The sequence below is a fragment of the Equus asinus genome, chromosome 3 (genome assembly GCF_041296235.1).
Source record: "Equus asinus isolate D_3611 breed Donkey chromosome 3, EquAss-T2T_v2, whole genome shotgun sequence".
NCBI lineage: Eukaryota > Metazoa > Chordata > Mammalia > Perissodactyla > Equidae > Equus > Equus asinus.
Window position 1 is genome coordinate 128900468 of NC_091792.1, and position 23277 is coordinate 128923744.

Sequence of the window (23277 nt, forward strand, 5' to 3'; positions counted from 1 at the left end):
GAGGTCTTCTCTAAGTCAGAGGAGCCTTCCATTGCCCTGTGTCAGTGTCTTGGAAATTTGCAATCCCAAACTACTGATTATGATTTGTGTGTACATTCGAAATCAATTGTGTATTCAGAGACTGAGATTGTAATGTAAACACTTGCTTACCTTTTATCCTTAGAGAAGTATATAGAGCCTTTTAGAACTTTTCTTCATAATTCATTTCCTTCCTCCTATGTCCCCTGTCTTTGAAACATTAGAGAATGTTTATATTTGATATGGATTTTAATACAAAGTTATGGAAGTGTGTAACTTGGGGTACTATAGAATTAATGCCTCTTTTCCTCAAGAAAATCACCTCCATTCTCTCAAAGCTGCAAATCAGCTTTTCCTATCTACTCTTCCTGCCTTCTGGCCCCAGGTATTCAGTTGACAAATCATGTCACTGCCTTTTCTCTTTGGTCATTCTCATTGGCCTAGTTCAGGACGCCATGAGCTGGATTATTGAAATCCAAACTGGATTCCCCACCTCTAATACACTCTCAATGCTACTGCTACGTCTCCATAGTACAGATCTAGTGTCACTCCCTTATTCAGATATGCTTGATGCTTCTCAAATCCCCAGCAGATATTCAGAATCTTTCATTACCAAACTCTTTTCCTACAAAATCTTTTACCATCTGCACTGCTGTCAATTTAAAATATGTTAGAAACATTCCCACCTGGCTAAAATTACCCAAGCTGTCATCTATGTTATATTGCCCTTTGCTTCGTATGGGCCCAAACCATCTTTTTCAAAGTCTAGCTTAGGTCCCACTTCATCCTTGAATTTCTTTGGGAGCCTTCTCAGATACTTCTCATTTGTCCTACTTGAATTAACATTATGGCATTTATCACTCTCATTGGATTGTGTGTCTTCCCAGAGATAGGAATCATGTCTTATTTACCTTGAAATTGCATCAGGCTTGCCCTTATGGACATTTTGTAGACAGTTGTCAAATTGAATCAACAATTAAATGGAATTCATTCTTTTAAAACAGAAGGAGGGAGAGAGGGAGGGAAAGAGCGGGAGAGAGATTGCACATGGTTGAGCCTTTATGCAAGGTACAGTGCCGAGCATTGTGGGGAGATAAAAAGAAAACTCAGCAAAACCACACGATGGGAAACCCTATAGGACAACCCACCTCATTTCTTCAGTGAGTAAATTGTTAGGAAAAAAAAAAAAAGATGGAGATGAATAGGGGACCTAGAGATTGAGAGAGATTTAAGGAATATATCAACCAGTTGCAGTGTATAGACTTTATATGGCTTCTGATTCAAACTGCAAAAAACATAAGACATTTGGGGAAATTTGAGCACTGATCAGATAACTGATTTTAAGAAATTATGATTATGAATTAATTCGGAAATTATACTTCCACATCCCTTTGCTTTTTCTGTAGCTTCTGAGGCACTTTACGGCTCATGGAAATTTCCTAATAACAGGGAAAGTAATATCTCTATAAAACTTGTCGGATTGCATAGCAATTTTAGTGTGATAATGCTAGTGTGTTTATGCTTTTAAAGTATTCTTATTTTTAAGAGATACGTTCTGAAATATTTGCGAATGAAAGGATGTGATGTCCGGCATTTAACTCCAAACAACCTGGTGTTGGCAGATGGTGGTGGAGGGGGTAGAGAAGTAGGGTGGGTATGGAGATAAAAAAGATTGGCTGTGAGTTGGTAATCCTTGAAGCTGGATGATGGCTATATGGGGATTCGTTCATTCTTTCTACTTTTTTTGTGTTTGAAAGTATCTATGATAAAAGATACAGAATGAAATGAAGGATAAGACATGGGTCTTGTTTTTAAAAAATTGAAAGAACATGAAACTGGAATCTGGGAGGCTTAGATTCTAGCCCTGGCTTTTAAGTACCTGAATGACTTGGAGTCACTCCTTCAACATTTCTGGGCCTCACATACACTCTCCTGAGTAAGTGAGTTCACTGGGTTGAGTCTTCATTGTCAGTGATGGCCTGGAATGTCGTCCTTTTGAAAGAGGCTTTCAATCAGGGAGAAAGATTCTAGAATCAAGGAGCAATGTCTGTGAAGGGCATGGTTTCACTCAAGCTGTGTATTTGCCAGATCCTAGTTCCAAACTTGTTGCCTCCTTTTCCCCAGGGGAACTGGCAGCGTTCTGTGTAATACACGTTGTCAGTTCAAGTTGATAGAATTTCAGCCAAAGAACAAAGCAGCATCATGTAATTAGCTGGGTAGTCTTATCCTTGAAGTTAATGCGGCATGTGTAGTGGTTAAAGAGCCAGGCTCAAATCCCACCTTCACCACAAGCTGTGTCGCCTGCACAAGTTACTTAACCCACCTTCCGTGGAGGGTTGTTGTGAGGATTAAGTGAGCTAATATATGCAACATACTTTGAACAGCGTCTGGCACATGGTAACGGCTCAGTAAATGGTAGATATAATTTTCATCGGCTCCATTAGTTTTGTTTATATTTTGGATTTCCCGTTCTTATAGGCTGGTTGAGGCTTAAAGATGTTTGTCATCCTCAGTTTCTTCCTTCCCTCCTCCCTCCCTCCCTCTCTTCGAGTTAGAAGCCCATTGGAGAGGTTCCCACTGTCCGTGGGAGGTGAGAGGGAGACCAAGGTAATCAGGAAGGGAGTTAGTGACCAGAACTTGCCCCTAAGAGGTCATCCTCTCTGCCCTTCACTTGCATGCAGATGGTTCGAGTTGCTGAGGGATGCCTGAAGTGCCATAGCCAGGACCGTTGTGGAGCCCCCTCTGGAATCCAGTCTCCTGACTGCTGGGTGTTTTTGTGGCCAGGTTCAGCCTCCTGATGTCTCCTTTGGCTTCTTAGTTGCTGACTGGGGTGCAGTGTGGAGAGAAAAATTTTCTCGGTCTGTCTGGTCTATCTGGTATTAAAAAAATCATCCCCTCCGTTGAGAAGGAATGTCTGGTACTGCTCGAGCATTTGCAGGGAGGGGAAGTGGGAGGAAGTGTGGTGTTCCTCAGCACTGACTAATCGCTCGAGCAGCCGGGCTTCTGTCATTTCCTCTGTAGGGCCTGGTGATCTCAGGCCCTTGGCCTCTTGGTCCAGGCAGCAGCACCTGTGAGGTCCCCACCCCTAGCCAGCTTCCTTACAGCCAGCTTGACTTGGGCCCTGGATCATTGTCTTACAGTCGCTTGATCACCTCCTCGTAGTTGTTTTTCATACTTGACATTTCCCAATGAATAGCATTGTTTCTCCAGCATCCACAAAGCAGCATCCTGTGATTTCTTTTTGTTTTTTTTTCCACCCTTAAGCCTCGTGCTTTCCTCCTTAATGTTATTTCTTGATTGCGTTCATTTTCTTTGGATGCTTCTATTTGTTTTCTATTCATTAAGCTGAAAATAGGTTTACAAGCTTCTCTTATTTATTCCAGGGATGAGATTCCAGTTTATAGATTATCCACATCCCTTTGCTTTTTCTGCAGCTTCTGCGGCACTTTATGGCTCATGGAAATTTCCTAATGACAGGGAAAGTAATAGCTCTATAAGACTTGACAGATTACATAGCAATTTTATAGACAAAATGGCATACTAGACTTAAGAGTTGGAAAGGTAGATTTTATCCTGGGTTTGAGTTTCCATTCACAAATTGGGAGTCTTTGGACAAGATACTTTTACCTTTTCTTTTACTTCAGTTTTCTTCATCTGGAAAATGAGAATGAAAATACCCATCTCTAAGGGTTGTTGAGAGACGATGTGTTCTTGGCACTAAGTTCAATAACTCTTAGCTAATATTGCTGTGGATAGTGTGACCTTATTTGAGCTTCATAGTAAAGTAGCTTTTTTGTGGTAGATTGAGTCATTTTCTTCATTTTTATCTGCCTCTTTCCATTAATTAATCTGGTCCTTCCCTTTTCTTCCTTTCTTTTGCCTATTAAGAAATAAAAGAGAGATTGAAGCCTAACACATTTTTGCTGTACAGATGGAGCACTGGGGCTTGGTGAATTTGAGATTTGCCCTGAAACCCTCTCCAGGAGGAGGAGGTGAAGGGTGAGCGGAGGACTCCTTCCTGCATCTTTAAACTTCGACTTCTTCCTGGTTCAGCACAACCTGAGAAGACCTGAGGATGGGGTGGGGTGTGTGTGTGAAGCTCCTCCTTCAGACCAGTTTTTCATCGCCCTTGAACTATGTCCAGGGTTCCTGAGCTCAGGTGATGGGCCAGGAGGCAAGATGGTGCAGTGGGCAGACCCCTGGGGTGGAATCTCGGCTCTGCTCTGGAACTCTCTACTCCTCAGTTTCTTCCTTTGTATGGTAACTGTGCTATGGGGCGATCTTGAGGAACAGGACGTATATATAAAGGGCTTGGTACATTGTAAGTGCTCAGCCAATGTTAGTTCCTTTTCTAGTTTAAAGTGTAGTTCTGGGGGCTGGCCTGGTGGCACAGAGGTTAAGCTCGCATAGTTCCACTTCTTGGCGGCCCGGGGTTTGCTGGTTCCGATTCCGGATGTGGACATGGCACTGCTTGGCAAAAGCCATGCTGTGGTAGGCGTCCCACATATAAAGTAGAGGAAGATGGGCACAGGTGTTAGCTCAGGGCCAGTCTTCCTCAGCAAAAAGAGGAGGATTGGCAGTAGTTAGCTCAGGCCTACCTAATCTTCCTCAAAAAAAAAATGTAGTTCTGATTTGTGTGATGGAAATCTCCTCCTAAAGGAATTTCAGGTGGCAGCAAACAGGTTGCAGAGGCATTTTTGTGGGCAGTGGTACCCTCGAAACACCCATGAACTCTCCCCACCCTGACAAGAGAGTGATCTTGCAGATTTGAGACTTGCTTTCAGCCAATGCTTCTTACCTCCAGGTGGGCATTAGGGTGACATTGCTTTGTCAAAGTACACACCTGGGCTCCAAACCAGACCTGCCGCCCAGAGACATGTACCTTTTGCTCCTGGTGTCACCCTGGCTTAGAACCACTGCTTTAGATAAACCAGAATGACTTTCTGGTGTCTCTAGAATGCAATTTAATTTAAAGAACTTTAGTTGGAGTGTAGCCTCTTAGGGATACAGCAGTCTTTTTCTGGGAAGAGAGTGTGCTCTTGTACACTCAGCCTCATTAATGAGAATTGGGGGTAATGCTTTCGTAGTAATAATAATAGCTAGCTTAAGCACTATTACATATATTAACCCATTCAATTCTCACAGCAGCCCTACGAGTCAGGTGCTGTCTGTCGGGAAGTGGGAGACTTCCTCGCACCTTTTCCTTAAGGTTCTTATGGCTGGTCAAATTGATGAGGATTTTTAGGCTGGTTAATTTTAAAACGGTTTATGATGAGGATTTTTAGGCTGGTTACTTTTAAAACTACAGATGAGAAGCAGGCTCCAAGGAGTGGAATTTGCTTGTCCCTTTGTTGGGAAATATTTACATTTCTAAGGGAAACCTCTATCTGTGAAGATGCCTCCCTCTCTGTGCCAGGAAGAAGGGGCATGGGCTTATCTCTAGAAACTCTTAATCAATGCCAGAGGCAAGGACTTAAGTTGTTTACTGTCTGGCAACCTCATGTAACTGACCCCCCCCCCCCAAATCCTCCTTTGTTTTTAGCTGAGGATAATATTCAAGCGGTGACTTCTGCCATTTACTCAATCCGGTTTGATTCTTATCTAAAAGTTGTGGGACCGCCAAATGGACGGACCCTACAGGCACTGATACCATTTTAACTTTTTTACATATTCTTTGTCTTGTAAAGAGATAACTCACATACCTATGCCTTAAATTTAGCCTTACTCTTCACCCATGTTGGCAGCAGAAGCAGCAGCAGCAACATACCGGCAGCAGCTCTGCCTGCCCATGGGTCCTGTCCCCATGCCAGCGGCGGCAGCAGCAGCTCCCCGTGCTAGCAGCGGCTCCTCCTGCCCGTGGGCCCTGTCCCCATGCGGCAGCAGAAGCTCTGACTGCCCATGGGTCCTGTCCCCATGCTATTCTATTCTCTAAATAAAAGAGCACTACTGCCAGATCTTAAGCGTCTAAGAAATCTTTCTTTCGACTCCTCATCTCACTGACCCCGCATCAAAATCATTAAAAAGGCAGGTTAGCAGGAGAAAATCAAAGAAAGTTTAATAGCATGTATACATGGGGACAAACTCAGGGGAAACTGAGTAACTCAGCCAACTGGCTGAGGCTGCCTGTTTAAGTATTGTCAGCTACAGACAAGGAGGATGTTGGGGGTAGTGGTTTGGGTCTTCAAAGGAAAGGAAGGCAACGCACATTGAAATGGAAAAGCAAATGTTTGGTAAGTAGAACTTTGGTAAAAGTGGGCTTAGCAAGGATCCTCCCAGTCTACCCAGAGTTATCTTTGGTGATGACCTTTTCCTGGGGACAGGCCTTTATTTTAAATTTCTTTTAGGCAGTTAGGGGGGAAAGGTCGAATGTTCTTGCTGAGTCTGAGCCTTTGCTGTCTTCAGCTCAAAATAATCCACATAACAGAGTGGCGCATCTAGGGGCAGCCTGCCCTGAACCCCATCAAAGTCATTGTGCTCCTTCTGCATGCCATGGCCAAGGTCACGCAGCTAGGATGGGAGGGAGTCGGGGTTGGAACCAGGCAGCCTGGGTCTGGAGTCAGTGCCCTTGTCCCTCGGTTTACCATCTCTCAAGTACAGATAGGATTGCCTTGGGAATGGGCTTTGGAGAGTGTAGCTCTTGCCCAAGGGCTGTGGAAATTTCGTAAGAACCAGTAGCTGCTTTCTCCACTGACCCTGTATTGTTTCTTGGCATTTCCTGGCCTGGTCCAGATTTTAAGAGGATTCATGCGTCAGAGCAGTTGTGTGTGCTGGCAGGTGGGGCTGGGGGTGGTAGAGCAAAGCTGCCTCCACATAGCCTCCTTCCTCTCTTCCACTTATTATCCAAGTGTTTGGGATTAGATTGCTCCAGGGGTGAAAATTTGGGGTCATTTCCTTGGCTTCTTTCTCTGTAGCTAAAATGATACACTAGGCGCCCTTTGAGCGTGGGTGGTCCTTTGAGAAGGCCTGAGGAGAATGGCTTTCATTTCATCTGTACTGGGGGAGAACAGAACCCTGCTCTGGATGGCCTGTGGGCTTGCAGCTTTAACAAGTCTGGTGTTAGATGGTGGTTTGAGGGGGCTTTCATGCAGGAATGCTTTGCAGCCAGAAACAGAGTGCCTGCTAGTCTGGGGAATACTTGCTTTAGACTGACCTGCCCAGACAGAAGATAAGCCTTGAGGCAAAGGCAGCAGGTGTGAAATAACAATAAAAGCAGCCACTTGCTGTGCTGGGCACTTTGCTCGGTCTTTTAGGATACTTTGTCCCTAATCCCCACTTCATCCAGAAGGTAGCTGCTGTGGTTTCCATTTTATAGAGGAGGAAAACGACTCAGAAAGTTAGACGATGAGTCTTAAGGTCACACAGATAATAGGTGATGCAGACAGGATTTGAACTTTTTTCTCTCAAACTCCAAAGCCCATGAACTTTCTGTAACACTTAGCCCCCGCTTCTGTGAAAGAAAGCTGTGGACTCAGCTTCACAACAGATAATAATTTGCAAATAAAAGTTTTCTTTCCTCCTATCAGGATTTAATTTTGGCTAAAATGAATAAAATAAACACTGCTAAATGTTGTCCTGAAATGAAAGAAGTAGAAAGAAATGAATGAATGAAGCTGGCCTGGTGATGGAGATAGAGAGCAGAGGGAGACCCCTCACCCAGTGTCCTCAGGAGCTCTGATAATTTTCTTCTAAATAAATCTGTTGGGGACTTTTCCTCGTTTTGTTAAAAATGATACAGCGTTTGGACCATGAAGTAGTGGTTTGTATGTTTAGCTGCATTTAATTCTTGACTTCTTTACTCTTGGTTTTTCTCCTCAATTAATTGTATCTCCCATTCCTTCCTTTTCTTTTTTCCCCACCTGTCCTTTCTAGTAGGTTTTACTTGCCAGTATTACCTGGCTTAAGGTGGATAATAGATATAATTTAAAAAGTTAAAATTTCTTTGAAAAGATCTGAGAAGAATTAATAAAGTGATATCTATCAATTTATAAATGACGAAAATATAGGGTGAGCATTCTAACAAATGTTAGAATACTTATGGCTCCATTTCTAGTTCAGACATTATAGATGTCCTGAGGAAACAAACACAGGGGGAAAATAAGATGTGATCATATTAATTAGGATTTGTCTTTTGTGGTTCAGATTTCCAGCTGGAGATGGAATTGCTCCTTAATTAAACAAATATGTCTTGAGGGCCTGAAATCTGCCAAACCCTGTGCTAGTCTTTGATTTCACTTACTCTTTGGGTGATAGTGCCATTTCTGCTTTGAGTTGATTTTAAGAATTCTTAGCAGCAGCTCTCACATAATTTATTAGGCCAGAGTTTAGGAATGTTACTCCACGAATGCCACTTTTCCACATGCTTGAAGGGTAACACCATGTCTGTCTGTTTGTTTCATCTGTCTGTGTCTTTAGGATTCTCTCTCACTCTTCTTTCTTCCTTTCTCCTTCCTCCCTTTGTCTTACTTTCTTGATTAGATAGAAATAGTACCAGAATTAGTTTGTTTTAAAAAATTGAATAGATCAGTGTTTCCCATCAAGCGGCCTTCAGACTATCAGCATTGTAATCACTTGTACTTGCTAAAAATGCATATTCTTGTGCCCTGTTCCAGATCTGAATTTGAGAACAGTTGCTGAATTAGAGTTACATGTGGTCACTATGTCATTTTAAAACTATCAGTAGAATATTCTTTCTTTCTTTGAATTAAAAAAGTAATCTCATTTTTTCCCCCAAGTTAACGTACTCTGATTAAAAAACAAAAAACAACAGGGGCTGGCCCCATGGCTGAGTGGTTAAGTTTACGCGCTCCGCTGCAGGCAGCCCAGTGTTTCGTTGGTTCCAATCCTGGGCGCGGACATGGCACTGCTCATCAAACCACGCTGAGGCAGCCACATGCCACAACTAGAAGGACCCACAACAAAGAATATACAACCATGTATGGGGGGGCTTTGGGGAGAAAAAGGAAAAAAAAAAAATTAAAAAAAACAAAAAACAAGAAAAAACCCTTCCAAGTAAGAATCCGGAAATTAGGTTTCAGAATTTGAGGTACTTTCTTTAGTCTTTTATTGAAACATGAGTTGGTGTTTTATACACTGTGGATATCCTCAAATTATTATTAGCAAAATATCAAATTACTGGACTTAAAAAAGTTTTAATGATGACCAAAGTCGTTTATTTTAGGTCCTAGTTCAAACTACTTAGGATTTAAAATGAGTCAGATGAGTCAGAGAATTAGATTGGGTGCCAGACTGGGTAAAAGTGGGTTCTGGTCTCTGCCCATTAGCCATGTGACCCTGGGTAAGCCTTTTCAAAGTTCGGGGCCCCAGGGTGCTCCTATCTCCAGTAAGGGATTGCGTGGATATGCTGTGACTTCCCTGCTGATTCTGGTTGAGTTGGACCCTGTGGGAAGAGAAATAAAAGATGTTGACACATGGGCCAGTATGTTGGAGAGAGAAAGTTTTATCATGATAGGGGAACTTTTAAAATGAAATATCTGGAGGTTGAAGGAACTACAGTCCATCATTCCATAAAGAATAAGAATATAGAAATTAAGAAGAAATGGTTGGGAGTTACTTGTACTCATTCAGAAAGCAATGCTGTACTCACCAAATTCCCGGTTATTGAAACCCAACCAGGAAATGGACTTCCTTAAGGCAAGGGCTATCTTTTGTGTGACACATTTCATTTGCTATACTGTTGCCAGTAAATCTGTGCCATTTTATACATTCTGGTAGAAGTGGGTGATGGTTGGTGCTGGGCAGAGCAATGTTTCTTGTTGTCTTATGTATTAGAAACCACCACTATTGGAAGAAAGAAACAAAGCATGATCTTTAAAAGATTCATCAGTGTTGAGCTACTTCAAGCAGCTGGAGAACTGGGGAGAAATTGGAGTTTAGTAAGTGATTTCTTGCATGTGCTGTTGTATTCCATTTCTCTCTCTTTGTTTATGGAGAGAATGATGAATGTACCAAAGGTGGCGAAGTATATAAAGACCAGTGTTACTTAAATTTCAGTAATTTATGGACCTCTTTATTTAAAGGAAAAAACTTCTCACAAATCCCCAGTACTGACATAAATATTTTTATTAGCTTAAATATGCCCTTACATAAAACTAGGTATAAACTCCTTATGGTTCCAGCTCTTATATAACCATAAAACAATGACAAATTTATAGAGTAAAATCAAGTAAAACTACAAGACCAATAAAATTCAAATTAATGTTAATGTATCATGACGGATAATGTTGTTTGACTAAAATTAAACCTGTCCTTGGAAGAACGATTATGGTCTGGCAGCCCAAGTTCCGGTTCTTTTGAGATTCATGTGAAACTGAGGTCTCCCTCCACTTCCCTGTGTGTGAACCTTCCTTCATATAAAGCACCTTCGTTTGGCAGGAATGTGTGATTTGGGGTTTAATTCTGCCTCATTTATTTTTCTTACTTGTCCTTGATCATTAAAATTATACTACTAAGTGCCACGTTGATCAGAAACATAAATGCAAACCCACTTTTGATCAAGCAAGAAATTGGGACTTGGTGCCTAGTTGCACCTGGGGTAGTGGAGGAAAGAAAGAGGTCACTGGTACCTGCAATACTGGGTTTCAGATCTGGGTGAGAGTGAATGGTGCCCTTCAACAAAATGTGGAACAAGGGAGGAAAAGTCGGTTTTGAGGGAAGATGATTAGTTCAAGATTTAGGTTTCTAGCAGTATGGTGGGCTGGATACCTTAACACGCTTCCCCACTGAAGCACTGTAGATTAAAGCATTTGTGGTTTTTTCTTTCTTTCTTTTTTTTTTTTTTGCTGAGGAAGATCTGCCCTGAGCTAACCTCTGTTCCAATCTTCCTCTTTTTGCTGAGGAAGATTTACCCTGAGCTGACATCCACTACCAATCTTTCCCTTTTTGTATGTGAGCTGCCTCCACAGCATGGCCCCTGATGAGTGGTGTAGGTTCTGTGCCCAGGAACTGAACCTGGGCTGCTGAAGCGGAATGCACCAAACTTAACCACCGGGCCACCGGGACTGGCCCTGCATAAGCATTTTTTAATGTACTTCTGCGATTATGAACTAAGACATCTCTGAAGTCTCCTACCCCAATTAGATCAACCAACTGTCAAAACTGGGAGCTTTGTGTGTAACAAACACAAAAGACAGGTTGCCTCAAGGGCAAGTGATATCAGTCATCACTGATTGGGGACTGTGCTTTGGGTCAGTGGCAAGGTAGAAGAACCTGCATTCTACTAGAACCTGTACAAGAAGCTAAAGTGGCCCAGGAGGAAAGTGCCCCTAGGCTTTCGGCAGAAGCAATTGCAAATCTTTTCTGGAGTTAGGCATCCCTGCATTAGGCCTTAGCATTCTCCTGACTAAGATTGACCCAATCTGAGTTCAGAATCAAACATCTTCAATCCTACTAGAAAACAAGCCACCAGGAGTGAGAGTCACCAGAAACAAATTAAAAACAGTAGATTTAGAACCCAGAGGACTTGAGATATTAAAATGATCTGATACAGAATATAAGATAACTGTGTTTGGAATGTTTTAAGAAATAAAATATGTAATAACAAATAAGTGCAAAGAGCATAAGATAAAAATTGACCAGGCATATTATTCAGTTCTAAAAAAGAAGGAAATCCTGCCCTTTATGACAACATGGATGGCACTTATGGGCGTTATGCTAAGTGGAATAAGTTAGAGAAAGACAAATGCTGTATGATCACGCTTATATGTGGAACCTAAAAAAACTCAAACTCAACGAAATAGAGAACAGATTGGCGGTTGCCAGAAGCAGAGGAGTTGAGGGGGGAAATGGGTAAAGGCGGTTAGAATACAAACTGTCGGTTATAAGATAAATAAATTCTGGGGCTGTAATGTGCAGCATGGTGACCATAGTTAAAAATACTGTGTTGTATATTTGAAAGTTGCTAAGAGAGTAGATCTTAAAAGTTCTCATCACAAAAAAAATTTGGTGACTATGTGAGGTGACTGATGTTAATTAAACTTATTGTGGTAATCATTTTGTAATATATACATATATCAAATTATTATGTGTACAGCTGAAACTAATACATTCTATGTCAGTTATATCTCAATAAAATGGGAGCGGGGGGAAAGAGTGTGTACAGGACAATATAAATTTAGGTGTTTTGTTGTTGTTGGAAAAAAAAAATTGACCAGGAAGATTTGGGAAAAAACAATCAAAAACATAACCTAAGGAAAAAGACCAAAGGGTGAGGAGGTGAGATTTACAAAGACTCTGTCAAGAGGAGCATCAGTCTGCTGTATGTGATAGGAGAAGCATTGAAAATCACAAAGGCCTCAGCAGTTATTTCTGCCAGGGCGTCTAAGAAGGTACCCTGAAGGAGGTCATATTTAGGCTGGGCTTTGAAGGGTCAGTAATTGGCAGATCCTAGTAGAGAGGGGCAGTCTAGGCAGATGGAGTAACAAAACTAACAAAAGTGTGAAATTGTGAAAAGGTGTGAAACCCTTGACAATCATTCCTAGTGATCTGGACCTCACTGTGTCCACCTCCTTCCAGGGAAAAGTCCAGTGTTGACGCAGGAGCATGTATTCCCTTAGAGCAGAAGCGGACCTTTTACTGATCTTAAGTTGGAATGGAAGGTGATTAAAATAATTCTGCAGACCTGACCAAACACCTCCCCAGTGCTCTAAATAGACCACACTTTATATATGATTTTCACAACATCCTCTTAAATCACAGAATTTTTTACTGAATTTTAGAATTGAAGTTCTGTATTAAAAACTTTAATGATACATTGTTAGGATGAGTAGTCGTGTGACATCCTTAGACTAGAGAGCAGAAAAGAGACTTAGCTTGCCAAAGTTCACCAGATCAGAGTGCTAAGAAAATATGGGGAAGATAAGACTTGGGTAAAAATCCGAGGTCCTTGATTTAAACGCCATGTAACATTGGTCAAGTTATTTGACCTCTTCATGCCTCAAATTTCCCCCATTTAAAAATAGTCATAATAATAGTTCATACTTCAGGATGGATGAAGATTGATGGAAAGCACTTAGCAGGACACTTCCCCGTTATTATAATAAAAATATTTCAATGCTTTTTTTCAATGAGGAAATACAGTAAATCAGTGGTTCCCAACCATGGCTGGGCATCAGCATCATTTGGGGACAGTTAAAAAAAATAAAGACTCGTGGACACTACCCCAAATCTAGTCAGAGTACATGGCCTTTGAGCTTGGTATTTCTTTTAGGAATCTCAGGTTTGGGAACTCTTGCTCTGGAGTTGGATATCATTTTGGTCAGTTTTACTTGGATATTTACTTTCTTCCTTGCTATACAATATTTTTAACATTGGCTCTTAGCATTTGTTGAGTATGTGATCTTTCGGGTTATTAATCCTACAGATCAACGCATGGATCTTCCCTCCTGTGCCTTCCTTTCTCTTCTCCCCCCACCCCCATCCCCTTTCCCTCCATTGGCGTTGAACTTTTAGATAATCGAGTTGCCTGTGTCCTGGACAGCCTAGTTCTCAGGCCCTTCTTTTTTTTTTTTTTTTAAATCAGATTTTAAAAAGAAACTTTGCTAAGGCAGACATTTGGCATGTTAAAATTGAACTTCAGTTTCGTTTTCTAAAATAAATAATTCAACTTTTTTTATCCTTTAAAAAAATGACTACAGGAAATGCTTCTAAAATAACTGATATTCCCCTTGTTAAAACTGGGGTTGTTCTTGGAAGACGTCCAACGTGTGTTCTTTTTCTTGAGGGGAAAAAGAAGTCGGGGGAGCGGTCTGCTCCATGCCAACACACACACACACATTGTAATCCCTTAAAGCCAAGAGTGCCTTTCATATGATGGCAGCTATTTGGTATATTGTAAAATGTGGCCTGGAGACTAAAATAAGAAATAAAATGTTTTCTGCATTTAGATCAATTAGGATATTCCTTTTAACTTTTGTGTGTGGATATTTTGGTTAAAAAAAAAAATAGTTGTCTTGCAGCAGAAGCAGCCTGGCTGCGTAAATCTATTCAGTTCATGTATTTTGCATTTCACATGGATGAGGAGTGACTGAAGTGTCATCTCTGTGTCTGTGCTAGAGCAGGAATTTTGTTCAGTGCTAAATCGCCAGCACCTGGAAAAGTGCCTAGCGTGTGGGGAGTGTTCAATAAAAAAGTACTAAACGAATGAGACAAACCTAAAAACCACATCTACTACTTTTCACTGAGAAAATTCCTCAAGGACTTGTAAAGGTAACAATACCTGATATTTGTCTGGCATTCAGATTAGAGGCTGCCTCCATGTTCCCATAGCCCCCTGTGCCTCTCACAAATCACACGGTGTCCCTTAACCTAGGTCATTGCAGGAAGGGACTGGGTCTCTTGTTCATGGCTGTATCCACAGTGCCGTATCTAGCAGCATTGTAGTTTCTTAGTAAATATTTGTTGAACAAATACATAGTGCTTTATAAATTTCTATAATGCTTTCAAATTTGGTTTCATCCCTTGAAAATCCCATGAAATTGGCTGATAGTAGCATCCCACTTTTGCAAATGATGGAACAAAGTTTAGAGAGAAAAAATTAGTTATCCTAGAAAGCCTCGGATCATAAGCCGTAGAGCTGGGACCACAGTCTCAAAATCTGCTAATTTCTTCATCCATTTTTCTTTCCAGAACAACCTTTAAAACATTAGTAAGCATATATTCCCCCTGTTCACCCTCCAGTTGAACCCCTCTTGAGAGCATCACCGGGGAAATTATTGTGTTAAACCTTTTCCAAATTGCCATAATGTCTTTATCATCAGCCACAAAATTTATTGGGTACCAGTTTGGGTTGTTCATAATAGATTCTTTTTTTTTTTTTTTTTTTTTTTTGAGGAAGTTTAGCCCTGAGCTAACATCTGCTGCCAATCCTCCTCTTTTTGCCAAGGAAGACTGGCCCTGAGCTAACATCCGTGACCATCTTCCTCTGCTTTATATGTGGGACGCCTACCACAGCATGGCTTGCCAAGAGGTGCCATGTCTGCACCTGGGATCCGAACCGGTGAACCCCGGGCTGCCGAAGCAGAATGTGTGTACTTAACCGCTGCGCCACCGGGTGGCCTCTCATAATAGATTCTTTTTGGTTACGTGTGATGAGTACCTATCATAGATTATTTTAAAAAAAACAAACATTTGAAACAATTTATACTCTCCTTTCCCAAACATTTTAAGATGTAAATCTATCAATATTGTGAATCTAAGCTTTTAAAATAAAATTCCAAAGCAATGAGAGGAATGTTCTCCAACATGTTTTTGCTTGGTCCTCTTGGTTGTTTTAAGATAGACATTTCCAAAGTGTTGAATTGGCTTGGCTGATATTTCTGGAATCAGGCTCAAGAAGGAGAAACTTTCCTATGACGTTAGAATAGAAAAAATAAAATGCTGGCCAAACATTTAGGATTCTTAAATGGTGGCAGTATCTATGTGCACATTTTGCCAAAGGCATTCACTGAGTGCCTAAAAACGAAACAGCACACAGCCAACGTTCCAAGTAAGAAAGGATTTTAAACTCTATGAATCAGATCTAATTCTAATTTCTGTTTAGTCTCTTTTGAGAAAAATAATTTGGTGACTTCAGCAAGATTGTACCCAATGTGATTAGTAGGTCAGAGTTCATTCCACCAGACTGCTAAATTCAAACTTACTATCATTACCTTACAAATGACTTTAGAGAGTTGCTTGAACCATACTCACCCGCAGAACTTTGGTTTCATTGTGAAACGGCGACAAGAGTCTAATTCCTTTTGCCAGCTGTGGACTTGAACCTTTAGTATTAGAACTGAGGCAGAGGAGGGAGTAAATAAACTGCCCATATTGTCTTTCCTCCAGGATCCAGCCATGAAAATATATGGTGGAGACTTTAGGAGCAGTTTTGGGTGGAAAAAAACGCATTTTCTTTTTTTGTTGGGTGCCTGACTTCTCAGATGAGGCGAGACAGAGCCATCGTGTTTGTTCTGCTCTTAACAAAGCGAGATCACATCATCGCTCGATGCGGCTTTTTTTATTAGCAGCTTCACAGTTCATGCCTTTGTTGTCCTGCTGCACAGTAGGCAAAGGGCCACGAGAAGTGAGCTCAATAAAGGCTTTTCAGGGAGCGTTTGAGTTTGTCATTGCCATCTGTCCTCTTCTCTCCCCTTGCTTTTCAGGCTTTTCACATTTTGTGAGAACCTTAGGTTTCTGATTGGTGTGGCGTGGACACTGTAGGTAAATGCTAACAAAGAAGTGGAGGTGAGCAACAGTTCAAATAAATCATTTAGAGGAAGAGAAAAATCCTGTTCACTCTCTAAGGTTGTATCCAACATAAGAGGTGAAGCAGGAGGATTATTTTATTTTATTTTATTTTAGTTCTTCGTGCCTGTTATTTTCTTAATTTTTGAATCCACTAGTGTTGCTTCTCTAAGTCTTGGGTCATTTTGGAAGGAAGAGGCCAGAACTTGATGCCATAAATCACTTATTTCCAACACTGGAGTGAGCACACATCCTTTCTGTCTCTTACAGGTGGCGTGGTGCAAGTATGGATTTATCTTGGTGCAAACCTTTTGTCCTGCTTTGAGCTGTGGGGCTGTGCTGTTATCAGCAGGGCAAGTACTAGGACCAGAAAGCCTTCGGTGTGATAGGCAGTTTCTGTTCGGGACACCTGCTGCCCGAGCACACTGCAGCCATTGTTTCTCTGATTGAATGTGTTCTGGGCAGAGCCACGTCTTTTTTAGCCTGCGGTTGAGTCTTCGCTTTTTTTTTCCTGCATGCATTTCATTTTTGATGGAACAAATTTCTTTCTTGTTCTTCTAGTTTTGCTGGTATGAATTTAACATGTGTGTGTGGTTCGTACCCACTTATTTCAACGAACGTGTGCTGAGATGTTGTAGTAGTGGGAAGAGCGCTTGGTCAAAGCGCAGGCAGGCCATCTAGATTGTCATCCCTGCTCTGCCAGCTGTGTGGCCTTGGAAAAGACATTTGACCTCTCTGGGCATCAGTGTCTTCATTTGTAAACTGAGGGGGTTAGGCTTCTTGAAGTGACGGATTGTCAAGTAACCCAGCATTAAGATTCTGCCGTTGTGTTTGGTGTTTTCTGCGCTGCTAAGAGTATCAGAAATGGAGTGTGGCAGGGTTCACTTAAGGGCCTTGCTCCTGTGACATTGTAAGTAACATCAGGAGGCACTCTTTTTAATTAAGCCACAATTGTATGGCGTGGCCAGTGATAGAGAAGTTTGGATGCATTAGTTAAGGGAGGCAAATAGCTATGGTCGTTTTGTCTCTTTGTGGCAAGTCTGTAGAATAACAAATAAAAATTTCTTATCTCTAGGAAAGTACTGTTGTTCAGCCCTGGAAGTGTTATTGGACACTTGGGTTTTGAATTTCTAAATTAGGAATTACTGAGTCAGATAAAGGAAGACTTCTAAATTTATTATCTCTTACTGTTCAGATAAGAGAAAACCCAGAGATCAGGCTAATATAGTGTAGACATCCCATTTCTGATTTGTATTCCCATACTATTTAAGAAAAACCTTATTTACAAATATTCTTTTTTTTTGTTTTTAAAGACTGGCACCTGAGCTAACATCTGTTGCCAATCTTCGTCTTTTTTTTCTTCTTCTTCTTCTTCTTCTCACTAAAACCCCTCCTGGTATCTAGTTGTATATTCTAGTTGTAGGTCCTTCTCGTTGTGCTGTGTGGGATGCCGCCTCAGCGTGGCCTGATGAGTGGTGCTAGGTCTGCGCCCAGGATCTGAACCAATGAAACCCTGGGCCACTGAAGTGGAGTGCGTGAACCCAACCACTTGGCCACTGGGCCAGCCCCGTAAAAATATTCAAATTCTACAAGCCATACATATTAATTGTAGAAACTTTGGAAAACACCAAGAAGGAAATACAAATATCTTCTAATTCCGTGACCCAGAAATAGATATTGTTTATACTTTGGTGTCTTTAGATTATACACACTTGGTTTGTAGAACAAAACTGGAATTATACCATACATGTATAACGTGACATCTTGCTTTTTTCCTGCTGTGTTCCTTTTGAGATGATTTTTGGGACTGAGGTTTCAAATAAAGGTAGAGATTAATGTAATATTATGCTTGGCACACTTGTGACAGGGTCTGTTTTGAGTTACAGAAATAGAATCATGGACCCAGTATCTGAAAATAACATTTGTCCTGTTCCTTCTTGAATAGGCTTTCAATATTTAGGCTATATAGATGTTGTCGTAACTATAACTATAACTAACAAATGAAGACTTCTTAGACCATTAGTTCTTAATTGTTCATGAATTGCTTTTATAAGATTCCCTCATTTGAGTTTTCTGTGCCAGAATTGCTAATTGCACTATCAGTGAGAACAAGTTATTTTAACACTCTTTTTCTGGATGCCTTGATTATTCAAGCTGAGGCAGGGTAGCTAGTGTGGGCCAGGCCACAGGTTTGGCATGAATTAGAGTAGTTAAGAGATTCCTTTTGCCCAACTATATTATATATTTGATAATATTTATGATTCACTTGTTGAATATGGGTTTCGTATATCATTTTCCTCTATTAGGAGATGAAATATGATTAGTTTCCCCTTGAGATTATTCAGCCTATAAAATTTTCTGTTACACATTCCCTTTGCATTGAAAATATGTTCTAAATCCCGAACCACATTGGAATTTTTTATGACCTTCTCCTTATGTGTCTTTTGGTGGTGCCCTTTGAAGTCCTGAAATGTTTTTGTATTTGATTGAGATTAAATCTGGGTTTCATTTTACTTTTTTAAAATGTATTGAGCAAGTTCATTTTCTGTTCAAGTTCCTAAGGGGAAGGATTCCAGCCCTCTGTGTCCCAAGAATTCAGACGGAGCCTTGCCAGAACATTCCTGTGGTTTTCCACAGAGCAGATCAGTGTGTTCATGAAATTTTAGTTGTAGCTTGTGTTTTCTGTGGTTAATGAAAACATCTGGCTTTTAAATTTTCCACAAACAAAGCCTAATCGTTGGGCCAAACCTTTTCAATAATGATTAAATACTTCAGTCTTCTCCTTGGAATAGCTCAAAGTTGTCTTTAGGACACCTTATAAGCTGTTGTCTCTGTTCCTTAATTATTTTAAACATTTGGTATATGATTGGGGTTATCCTGCCAAACACATACTCTTGAGAGAGAGAATTTGTGAATATGAATCCCTGTAACGGCTTCTGGCCTCTGCCCCTCCAGGTTGGAGCTGCTGTGGGTGAGCCGCTGCGTCCGTAGCCAAGCATGCTGTGCTCAGATCTGCCCAGCCGTGGAACAGAAACATTTGCTGGATGGAAAATCCATAAAAGAAAGCTGCTGTGAAAGCCTGAGACAGACGACACCTTAAGCAAAATCAGGTTGGTATAAGATAAGAGAGGCTGGGTAAAGTGGATTGGGTCAGACAGGGAAAAGTTGTTTTCTACAACTTTGAGACAACCCCAATTAATCATTCCCAGTTATCTGAGAGATTCCCAGCAGCGTATGAAGGCCAGATATATCCTGACAAACTTCTGTGTTCAGGGTGTTGTTGTTTTCCTTTCTTTCTCTTCCTTCTTCCTCTTCTCTGTTCCATCCTCTTTCTCATCATCTTCTCTCTCAGAGAAGAGAGGAAGATCTTAAGTGCAGATTTCTAAGATGCCACAACCAGAGGGCACCCCTGACAAACCTCAGTACTCTTGGCTTTATTTTGGAGAGAAAGCGGTGTCCTGGAGAAAGCACAGACTTGTACTGCAGGTTAGCAGTTAGTTAGAATTAGGTGTCCACTACCTATGGCTAAAAACATCCTGATTGGTAATGCTTTTAAGATTTGAGGTCTTAGTATGAAATGACTGTGGCACGGTTCTGTCCTCAGGGGTTCACAGGGTAGGGGACAGGCCAGATCAGTATTCGACCAGCTGATGCACAGTGTAAAGTTCAGAGGCTTGCCCTCATTTGTATTTTCATGCTATGAAGGGAGGATTATGGAGACCTGCCATTTTTTGCGGCTGGTGGGGGGGCGGTGGTGCACGTCTGTCTGTGCTCCTTTGCTTTGCTTGGCAAGTTTTTACTTACTCTTATCTCCCCCAAAACCAAAGCTAGCAGCACATTTATTTTCAGCAGGGTGTGCATTTGATATTAAGATACTCATATAGGGCAAAGGAGAAGAAATGCCCTGAAAATAATAGGAATATAAATAAATGCAAAATAGCGCCACTGTGGCCCGGGAGAATGAAACTGCATACACAGCCTCAGATGTGGCCGTGGGTGGGAAATAATTCATTTTGAGAAAGTATACTGTACAGGGACAGGCACTGCAGATCCTTTCTATTGGATCTTCAGTGGGTAAGTCAGCATTCTACATACTAAACAGTTAATAAATACTAGAAGGGAGCACGTCAGCAGTCTTGAGAACCTGTGAAGCAGTGAATGTCTGTTGACTTTGCCCACCCGGCATCATTTTCCTCCTCCTTTTAATAAACTGCTCAGATTTTCCCCTGGCAGTCAGTCACCCTTGCTTTGTTTTCAGCTTGTGTTGTTGGAGGAGGTGACCTCACTGCCTCTGTATTGGGCATGTGACATCAGCTTGGCTAGTCAGGGTCACAAGGATCAGTTGATGGAGGAGCCCCAGCATTTTCACTGAAACCGTTGCAAAGACGCCTTTCTCTTTGGTGGGATTGTGAAGCTGGAGCTCCCAGTGACCCTCTTTGCCACCATTTAGGGAAAGCCTTTCTGAGAATGAAGTCCACACAGGAAATCAGAGCAGGGAGATGGAGGAAAAGAGATGGAGAGTGAGGGGGACACATGCCCACACCCACAACTTATGGCCCCGGATTCAGCAGCCCCTAAAGCCAGTACCTCCAGTTTCTCTTTCCTGGCAGGTTAGCCAGTTAGTGTGAATTAGGCATCCATCACTTACATCCAGAAACATCTTGATGGTGATACCTTTTGAGTGTGAGTCTTAGCATGAGATGACTGTGGCCCAGTCCTGTCCTCAGGGGCTCAAAGGGCAGGGACTGGGCCATATCAGTAACCAGCCAGCTGATGCACAGGGTGAAAAATGTGTCACCAGAAGTAAGAACTAAGTACTGTGGGAGTAGAAGAGATGGAATTATGAATTCTGCTGGTTGGTAGAGAGACTAGCAGAGAGAGCTGTTATTTAACAGAGAAAAAATAGAATGTAGTCTTCAGGAACATTTACAAAAATATTTAATTCAATTACTTGCTTTTTGAGTCTGAAAGAAAGGGAGGCTTTCCAGAGCCTATAGTTAATTGTGGATAAGGAAGATAATTTCAGGGCTTTCACCACTAGTAGAATCTTGGTATTTACTATAAACACAATTGTTTTGGGAGCAGCCAAATGAGAGGTTATCAGAAAGCTGTCCAGAGTTTATTTTAACACCACAGGGTAACAGCTGCTCTTCTCACCAAAACCTCAGTCGGCTTTCTGTGGTGAGCAGGATTCTGAGTGCCTTGTGAATTTTAAAGATTTGTTTCCTTTTCTTAACGATAGACTTTTTTTTTTTTTTTTTAACAATTGATATTGTTTGCTTTTTAAAAAATTAATAGACTTTATTTTGGGGAAGCGGTTTGAGGTTGTAGAAAAATGGAGTGGAAAGCACAGTGTTCCCATGTACCCCTCCCTCACCTAGAGTTTTGCGTGTATTAACGTCTTGCGTTAGTGTGGTACGTTTGTTACAATTGCTTAGCCAATATGGATACATGATTATCAACTAAAGTCCATGGTCTATGTTGGGGATCACTTTTTGTGCTGGACATTGTATGGGCTTTGACAAATGTATAATGATATGTATCTATCGTGACAGTACCCCTAGAATAGTTTCACGGCTCTAAAAATCTCCTGTGTTATAACTTTTCGTCCCTCCCTCCCTCCCTCTGAATTCCTGGCGACCACTGACCTTTTTACAGTCTCTATAGTTTCACCTTTTCCAGAATTGCATGTAGTTGGAATCATACAGTTTGTCGCCTTTTCAGATTGGCTTCTTTCACTTTACAATATGCATTTAAGGTTCCTCCATGTTTTTTTGTGTCTTGATAGCTCTTTTCTTTTTAATGATAAATAATATTTTATTGTATGAATGTACCACAGTTTGTTTATTTACCTACAGAAGGACATCTTGGTTGCTTCTGAGTTGTGGCAATTATAAATAAAGCTGCTGTAAACATTTGTGTACAGGCTTTTGTGTGGGCATAAGTTTTCAGTTCCTTTGGGTAAATACCAAGGAGCATGATTGCTGGATTGTGTGGTAAGAGTATGTTTAGTTTTGTAAGAAACTTCCAAAGTGTCTGTACCATTTTGCATTCCCACCAACAATGGATGAGAGTTCCTGTTTCTCCACATCCTTCTGAGCGTTTGGCATTGTCATTGTTTTGGATTTTAGTCATTCTGGTACATGGGTAGTGGTATGCCATTGTTCTTTTTATTTGCAGTTCCCTAATGATGTGTGATGTTGAGCATCTTTTTTGCGTAGTTTGCCATCTGTATATCTTCCTTGGTGAGGTGTCCGTTCAGATGTTTGCCAATTTTTTAATTGAATTGTGCATTTTCTTATTGTTGAGTTTTATCTTTGTATATTTTAGATACCAGTCCTATATCAAGTAAGTCTTTTGAAAATATTTTCTCTGAGTTCTGTGGCTTGTCTTTTCATTCTCTTGACAAAGTCTTTCTCATAGCAGAAGTTTTAAATTTTAATGAAGTCCAGCATATCAATTATTTTTTTCATGTATCACTGGTGTTGTTTTAAAAAGCCATTGCCAACCGAAGGTCATCCAAATTTTCTCCTATGTTACCTTCCGGAAGTTTTATGGTTTTACATTTCACTTTTAGGTCTATGTTGTTTTTTTTGTTTTTTTTTTTTTTGCTGAGGAAGATTCACCCTGAGCTAACATCTGTGCTGGTCTTCCTCTACTTTGCATCTGGGTCACCACCACAGCATGGCCGCTGACCAGTGATGTAGGTCTGTGCCTGGGAACCAAACCCAGGCCGCTGAAACGGAGCACGCTGAACTTAACTACTAGACCACGGCACCAGCTCCTGTGGTCTATTTTGAGAATTTTTGTGAAAGGTGTAAGATCTTTGTCTAGATTCTTTTTGTGTGTGTGACGTCCAGTTATTCTAGCACCATTTGTTGAAATCACTATTCTTTCTTCATTGAATAGCCTTTGCTCTTTTGTCAAAGATCAATTGGCTGTCTTTATGTGGTTCTATTTCTGGGTTCTCTGTTCTGTTCCATTGATCTATTTGTCTGTTCTTTCACCAGTACCACATTG

The 23277-nt window shown here is 41.1% G+C and overlaps 1 protein-coding gene across 14 annotated transcripts in view; it reads left to right on the top strand.

The window, feature by feature from the left end:
- APBB2 (amyloid beta precursor protein binding family B member 2) overlaps window positions 1-23277 on the top strand; it is a 361605-nt gene that overhangs the window by 49531 nt on the left and 288797 nt on the right. For all 14 annotated transcript variants that reach the window (XM_070505982.1, XM_070505981.1, XM_044767731.2 and 11 more), the window contains exon 2: window positions 19213-19367. The gene's annotated coding sequence lies outside the window, so the exon portion shown is untranslated. The remainder of the gene's footprint in view (window positions 1-19212; window positions 19368-23277) is intronic.